An 8,569-nucleotide genomic window follows, 5' to 3' on the forward strand; every position below is an offset into this window, starting at 1 on the left:
GCCCATGAAATTGTAACCCCTCTGTACAGTATTTTCACAATAAAAAAAAAATAAATAAAAAGAAAATCTCCATTTATCCATTCATGAAGTATATAATCCAGAGTAAATTTGACTGAAACAACCAACACTATTTGCCTCAGAAATAGTATATGCTTTTTTAAAAAACAACATTTTTTGTAAAGATGCTGTACAGAGAAGTTACAGTTACATTAGTAAGAAACTGAGTACATTACTTGTCGATCAATATTACCCCTTCTCTTGTTGTTGTCAAACTATCCCTTCCCTCTCCCACCTCCCACACTCCTCCCCACCCTACTCCACATTCCCCACCCCCACCCAAAATTGTAAAGTTCATTTCCAGTGTACTGTCCTGTGGGTATCCTTGTTGCAATGGATCATCCTATGATCTTGTTTCAGAATTTTGTTATTCCCTTCCCCTCCCCAGATTAGACAAATGTATATACAAGATGCAAGGTACCAAAATCAAGTACAGTAACAACAGGGGATATGACATAGGGGAAAGACATACAAAGGAAACAACAAAGACAAAATAAAATCGCATGGTACATTTAAAACAATAACAATAAAGACAGATCTCTTGTGTCCATATCTTAGGGTTCACTTCACTTGGCATCATCTTATATGGTCATATGTACATGGCTTTTGAGCTTTGAGCTTTTCAGCTCATCTGATAAGATTATCCTATATGTATACTAATCATTGCAAATAAGGGAAACCATGGGACCTAAATTTCTTTGGGAGTGGGTTACTTCATTTAATATGATTTTTTCCAAGTCTTTCCATTTCCTAACAAATGGGGTGGTGTCGTTCTTTCTGATGGAAGCATATAATTCCATTTTATATATGTGTGTGTGTATATATATATATATATATGTATATATATGTGTGTGTATGTGTATATATAAATATATACACATACACACACACACCACATTTTCTTGATCCACTTATCTACTGAGGGGCATCTGAGTTGGTTTCACATCTTTGCTATGGTGAATAATGCTGTGTTAAACATAGTTGTGATGGTAGCTTTAGTATGGCCTTGTTTTTGATCATTAGGATAAATGCCCAGAAGTGGGATTGCTAGGTCATGGGGAGCTCTATGTGGAGTCTTTTGAGGAACCTCCAGACAAGTTTACACTCCCGCCAACAATGCAGTAGGGTTCCCTTCTGTCCACATCCCCTCCAGCATCTGTCATTATTAGATCTTTTTTTTTAGCCATTCTAATTGGGGTGAAGTGGAATCTCAATGTTTTGATTTGCATTCTTTTATGGCTAGAGAAGTTGAGCATTTCTTCATGTGTCTATTGGCCATTCTTATTTCCTCTTCAGAAAATTCTCTCTTTAAGTCTTTAGCCCACTTGTTGATGGGGTGGTTATTTCTTTCAAGATTTGTTTGGGAGTATATGTTTTTATTATAATGGTGTGTCCAGATGCCATGTTTGTTTTCCCTGTAGACATTAAACTGGGTTACAGGGGAGATTGATGCTCTGGATGGCAAAGGACAGTCAGTGAGAAATTACACAGATCCATGGACAATGAAGTCAAGAAATAAACAGGAAAAGAAAAGAACAAAGCCAAAACCGAAAGATTGAACCACAAGGTACTCAAAAGAATCTTGAGTGAATACTGTGTAAAGAACACTGAAGAAAGGTCTAAAAACAACCATGAGAATGAAGCTGGATGCAAGAGAAAGAGACAGATGGGAGGAAAAAATTGTTGAAATGATAGACAAAGGAGGTTAAGGCTAGATGTGGTATTGATTCCTTGTTTTAATAAAATGCCTAAAGGAAAAAACATAGATGAGACGATATCTCATGTGGCTTTGATTTGAATATCCTTGATGGCCAATGATATTGAGGCTTTATTCATATATCTGTTGGCCATTTGAAAAACATCTGTCTATCTAATTTGACTGTTCTTAAATTGGATTCTTTGATGTTTTGAGTAAGTTCCCAATAGCTAAGATATGGAATCAGCCCAGGTACCCAACAACAGATAAGTGACTAAAGAAAATGCCATATGTGTGCATAATAGAGCACTATTCAACCATGAAGAAGGAAATCCTGCCATTTGTGGTAAATTAGGTAGAACTGCAGATTATTAAGTAAATAAGCCAGTCATGGAAAGACAAGTACTGCATATCTCACAATGAAAGCTAAAACTGAAGTTGCCTGAAAGACAGAACAGTGATTCCAAGAAGATTGGAGGGTGGAGGACTGGGGGGAATTGATGAAGAGAGGTTAGATCGAGAGTTGAATGTAGCTGTGGGACCTCATTAATAGTAGGGTAATATGTACAATTAATGCATAATAATTAGTACATGACTTGCATATAACTGAAAATTTAGAAGAAACAAGTAAGACATGGTCCAATGAATAATTTTGAAAAAGGTCTAAATTTACAAATTGAAAGGGCCAAGTAGACACCAGAAGACACTGATTCAGAATCATCAACTGTCAGACATGTCCTTACAAAACTTTATCATAAAGATCAAGATAAATATCCTTAGAGTCCTCTGGGGGAAATCACAAAATGACTTTCAAAGCAGAAGAAAAAAGCAGATTGGCTTCAAACTCCCCAAAGGAAACTCACCAAGCAAGACAAAAATAGAACAGCATTTTTACAAAATTTAAAGAAAAAGTATAAGCAAATGATATAGACAACCCTGCTGTGTTTGGAAAAGCAGCTACAAATGTGCCAGGCACTGGTGGCTCACGCCTCTAATCCTAGATACTCAGGAGGCTGAGATCTGAGGATCGAGGTTCAAAGCCAGCCTGGGCAGAAAAGTCCCCATGAGACTCTTAGCTCCAATAAATCGCTGAAAAACCAGAAGTGGTGCTGGGGCTCAAGTGGTAGAGCGCTAGCCTTGAGCAAAAAGAGGCTCAGGGACAGCACCCAGGCCCTGAGTTCAAGCCTCACAACTGAATGGGGGGAGGGGAAGAAAACACATCCATGTGTTTCCTAAGAAATCTAACCGAGGATAAAGTTCACAATGGAAAATCTGGCCAGGAAGCTTCTCAGAGGACTGACTGGCAGTAGCACCGTGGGTATCCAAGTGCAGAAGTACAAGCAACACAGGAACAGTCAATAGGCTAAGTAATAACATGTGAATCTTATCATACTCTGGTAAGGTTGAGAGGGAACAGCTGAAGAGTGGGAGGAGCTGTTAGTCGGCGTTCCCTCCCTGTAACCCCTGACAAGATCAAATGTAAAGGAAGAAATGCCTGTTTGGGACCCCAGTTTCAGAGATCTCAGTTCCTTGGGCTTGGGTAGCACAGAGCATCAGGACAGGAATGCCTGGGCAGATTTAGCAGAAGCCAGAAAGCTAAGGAGAAGACTGGAAAGGGTTCCACTATCCATCCCCTCAGGGAAACATCCCTCTCCTCTTAAAGGGTCCCCCTCCTCCCCACAGTGTTACAGGCTCCACAGAGAATGCAATGTGTGGGCCTTTGTGGTACACTTATCCAAGCCATAACAGAAGGGAAGGAAGAAAGAATAGTATCAGTAATTGCTACCCAGGCGATGGATGGGGGCAAAGGACACTAAAATAAAAGATGGAAACTACTATGGAGTGTATTAATATAAGGGTAATAACTCAGAATTAAATTAAAACTCGCACTAGATATGGTGGCACAAGCCTGCAAACCAGAACTTGGGAGGCAGAGGCAGAAGAATTTCAATTTCAAAGCTAGCATATAATAGTCAATATAGTGAGTTCCAAACCTGAGTTACATAGCAAAAACAATCTCAAAAAATATAGTATCCAGGTATCAGTGCTGGTGGTTCACGCCTATAATCCTGGCTATTCAGGAGGCTAGGATCTGAGTATCATGGTTTGAAGCCAGCCCAGGCAGGAAAGTCTGTGAGACTCTTATCTCCAATCAGATACCAAAAGAGCTGGAAGTGGGGCTATGGCTCAAGGGGTAGAGCACTAGTCTTAAGCACAAAGGGCTCAGGGACAGCACCCAGGCCCTGAATTCAAGCCCCTTTATATATATATATGGAGAGAGAGAGAGAGAAAGAGAGGGGGTGGGGGAATAAGCTGAACACCACAGATTATTTTTTTTATAATTCAACTACTTGGGAAGCTGAGAATAAAAGGACTGCAATTTGAAACCAGCTAGAAAAGAAAAGTTTGTTGAGAGTCCTTCTCAACTTATAGCTTGGGTTAGTGGCAGGTGCCTGTCATCCTAAGCTATTGGGAGGTTAGCATTTGGAAAATCACAGTTCCAAGCTACTCCAGGCAGAAAAGTTTGTGAGACACCATTTCCATGCAGAGAACTATGCAGTGGTATGTATCTGCCATCCCAGCAACAATGGGAAGCCTAAAATAGGCTTTGTCATATTGTCATTCAAGCCTGTACCTGGATAGGAATCCAGACTGTCTCTTGAAAATAGCAAAATGCACCTGTGGCTCACACTTGTAATCCTAGCTACTTAGGAGGCTGAGATCTGAGAATCATAATTTGAAGCCTGCTAGGGCAGGAAAGTCTGTGAGACTCTTATCTCCAAGAAGTGGCTTAAGTAGTATAGCACTAGCCTTGAGCAAAAAATCTCAGGGACAGGGTCCAGGCTCTGGGTTCAAGCCTAAGGACTGGCAAAGAAGAAGGAAGAAGAAAAGAGGAGGAGGAGGAGGAGGAGGAGAAGGAGATGGAGGAGGAGGAGGAAATAGCACAAAGCAGGACTGAAGGTATGACTCAGCAGCAGACCACCTGTCTAGCAAGCATAACACTTGGCGGTCAAACTCCAGTGCAATAATAATAGCACTAATAGATGAAAGTTTCTAAATACTAAAATAGGTTTTAATCAAAGAAAATACATCAAATAAAAAGAAAAGCTTCTCGGTAAATTTAGAAAATTTTTGAGTGCACATATCACAAAGTAATATGACAGGGCAGAGTAGAACTGAGACTGAGTCTAGCAGCAGAAAGCATTTTCAAGTTGGTGTATAAAACAAAATCTAACCATAATACATGTAAGAAATATGCTTACAATGAGTAATTAAGAGTAAATGGAAGACTAAAAAAGTACCAAGTTTAGGGCGCTGGGAAGGTGGCTCAGTGGTAGAGCGCTTGCTTTGCATGCATGAGGCCCTGGGTTCGATTCCTCAGCACCACATAAGCAGAAAAAAGCCGGAAGTGGTGCTGTGGCTCAAGTGGTAGAGTGCTAGCCTTGACCGAGGGAGAGGTACCCTCCTCTTGAAGAGTTGAGGGACAGTGCCCTGTCCCCCCCCAAAAAAGGACCAGGTTTTTAAAAAGAGAGAGAGAGAGAGAAAGAGAAGAACTTAGGTCACAGTCCTAATATCAAAATGGACTTGAGTCCAATAAAAAATTAAATGTTACAAAGAACATTTTATGATGCTAAAAGCTACTTTTTATATTGAAGACATAACAATCATGCATACCTAGGCAACAAATAACACAATGCCTACTTATATAAAATACAATTTACATGAGATGCAAGAAGTAAAAATAGAAACACACCAATAATTTAGAATTTCAACCCATACCTCTCAGAATAACATCAGACACATGGACCAAAGAGATGATGTTATAAAGCATTACCAAGGTAATTTGGACCTTGTTTCCTCATATCAAACACCATACCTTGGTAACAGAAAATGTCTCCTAAGCCAACAAGAAATACAAGTTGATTACGTGTTTTCACTTCAAAGAAAAACAGATCACTAGATTCCATGCAACAGAAATATCATAAGCAGCATTCTTTAATCACAATGCAAAAATAGGAAGAAAATAAAAATAGAATGAAAAATAAGATTTTCTAATTCTTGAGCAAGAAATGAGAAGTACAAGCAGAAATTATAGAATCTGTACAAATAATGGTAATGGAAATACTACACATCAATCAGTAAGTACATTAAAAGATGTGATCAAAACAAATTTGTAGATCTGAACACCTATAGCATCAATAAAAAAGACTTGGAAAAAATTAAGTGAAGTAAGCCAGGCCCAAAGAAACATAGGTCCCATGGTTTCCCTTATTTGCAATAACTAATATATGTCTGAGACAAGCAGAAAAGGTCAGATAAGTTGATGTTAGGTGAAATGAACCCCAAGGTAAGGATTGCTTTCACTGTATTTGATGTTGGTATAATTTGTGGAGGGGAAGGCAAAAAACAAATTGTTTAAATAGGGATACAGGTGGACCCATTGCAACAATGAGATGTATAAGTTGTTATGTTGAAAACAAACTTTACAACTTTGGTGGGGGGTGGGGCGGGTGGAGGGTAGGGAATGAGAAGGGATGGAAGGGGAAACAAAGGAGGAGGCTACAATGCTTGAAAAGAAATGTACTTATTACCTTGCCCATGTAATTATAACCCCTCTGTACGGTATTTCCACAATAAAATAAATAAATAAAATATGTGAGACAAGTAAAAAATTAAAGGATAGAATTTAAAGTATTTAAAAGAATGGGTAAATAAAAAAACCAAATAAATTTGAAAAGGAAGATTAGCGAAATAAAGAAATATTTAAAAGTATTTTGTAAACATTTTGCCCCCAAAAAACTTAAATGACACAGATAAGTCCTTTGAAAAAAATCTAACTTCTGAAAATGTATACACACACACACACACATACACACAGAAAAAAATTTGGTCACATATCAACTTTAAAACATGAATCTAAATTAAAATATTACCATTTTTAAAAAACTCACCAGTTTTTTTTAATGTATATATTAAAAACCTCTCCAGGCCCAGAAAGCTTCACCAGTGAATTTATCCAAACACTTAACAAAATGATAACAAAATAAGGGGAAAAGTAACCTCAAGCTCCAAATACAGTTTGTTAGAAATCTTGTTGTTGATCACTCTATCTCTTAACCTCTCGAGTAACCTGAACCAAAGCACCCTATCCTCAGGCTCTCCCTTTGAGCAAGGGCAATCAACTATTTCCACTCAAATCCCAAAGCAGGCGAGAGCAGCCTGCCTAAGCATGGCAGAAGCAAGAAGCCTGCAGGCAAAGGAAGCAAAGTAGCACTGGGAGAATTGCAGTGTCTAGAAGCCAGCAGGAAGCACAATAGAGCAGGCTAAGGTTGTCCTCCAGCAGCTACCAGGAGAAACAGACAGAGAGAGAGACAGAGAGAGAGACAGAGAGAGAACTAAGTAAGAGAAAACAAAGATGAGGAAGGGGCATTTAGAAAAGCCACAGCCTGGGCACTATAGGTTCTCAAGATAAAGAGGATACTTCCAAAGCAAAAGAGGCAATTGAGTTCTTCATCTGACCACAAGAGACATATTACTTTCTTCTGATTTCATGCCTATCCCCTGCTCAGGACTTCTGAGAAACCACAAACATCTCAGAAGCAGAGACTTCAATATTCATCATACTTGGTTCTCCCAACTCTAAAGCAGAGCCATTCTCCCAGAACAAATTGCATGCATAGGATCCCACTGAATACCCAGGAAATGCATCCAAATAAAATATGAAATTGCTGACCTCTAGAAGCTTTGTGCCTCGGAGGGGAGAAAAATGTTCATCTCTGACAAAGCCTCAGTAATGTATGCTGGCTGGCTTCCATTTGCCCTCATCACTAGCTCTTCTGCTGTCCACCCTCTCCAAGCTGCCTGCATGCAGCACGGTCCATCAGCATCAGCTGTCTTCCATATTGCACACTCAGCACCTATTGGTTTTCTGGCTCCCTAGTTGGGTCCATTCAATGGTGATGCTAGCATGAAGTAGGCATGAGAGGAAGAGGAGAATGTAGGTACCCCTGCCATGCTTGCCTGCAGAGGCCTGCAGGCTTAGACAGATGCAAGGATTCTGCTCCTGTCTGGCAGCTCTCATCATTTATTTCTGTCCCCAAGTTCCATTAACCACCCTTCCTTTACACCCTGTAGTGTCTCTTTCTCTCTCTCTTTCTCTCTCTCTCTCTCTCTCTCTCTCTCTCTCTCTCTCTCTCTCACACACACACACACACACACAGAGTCCTCCCATACTCCTCTCTCCTCTTTCCATTACTTCATCCACATATGCCAAGTTGTGTCAATAAAATCTCAAGTCTTTTAAAGGCCTGGTTCCAAAACAGAAAAAGTAGTAAGTCTCATTGGTATAATCAGAAAAGTCTTTGTCAGGGGAATTTTGAATGTGATGCTAATAGGAGTCAACATTTATTGAGTACTTTTTATTGTAATTTCAGGGTATAATTTTTAAGGTTTTTATATACTAACTCAGGCTCAAAACAATCTCTAGATATAGGAATGGCGAGGGTGTGTGTGTGTGTGTGTGTGTGTGTGTGTGTGTGTGTGTCTGTGTCTGTGTGTGTCTGTGTGTGTCTGTGTGTGTCTGTGTGTCTGTGTGTCTGTGTGTGTCTGTGTGTGTCTGTGTGTGTCTGTGTGTCTGTGTGTCTGTGTGTGTGATATTTCGTGCATGAGTGGACTGTTCCTGGGGCTTGAACTCAGGGCCTGAGCACTTAGCTTCTTTGCCCACAGCTAGTGCTCTTCTACTTTAGTCCCAGTTCCAATTCTGGCTTTTTTGGTGGTTACTTGAAGATAAGAGTCTCAGGGACTTTCTTGCTTAAG

The sequence above is a fragment of the Dipodomys ordii genome, unplaced genomic scaffold, assembly GCF_000151885.1.
Source record: "Dipodomys ordii isolate 6190 unplaced genomic scaffold, Dord_2.0 Scaffold26, whole genome shotgun sequence".
Lineage (NCBI taxonomy): Eukaryota > Metazoa > Chordata > Mammalia > Rodentia > Heteromyidae > Dipodomys > Dipodomys ordii.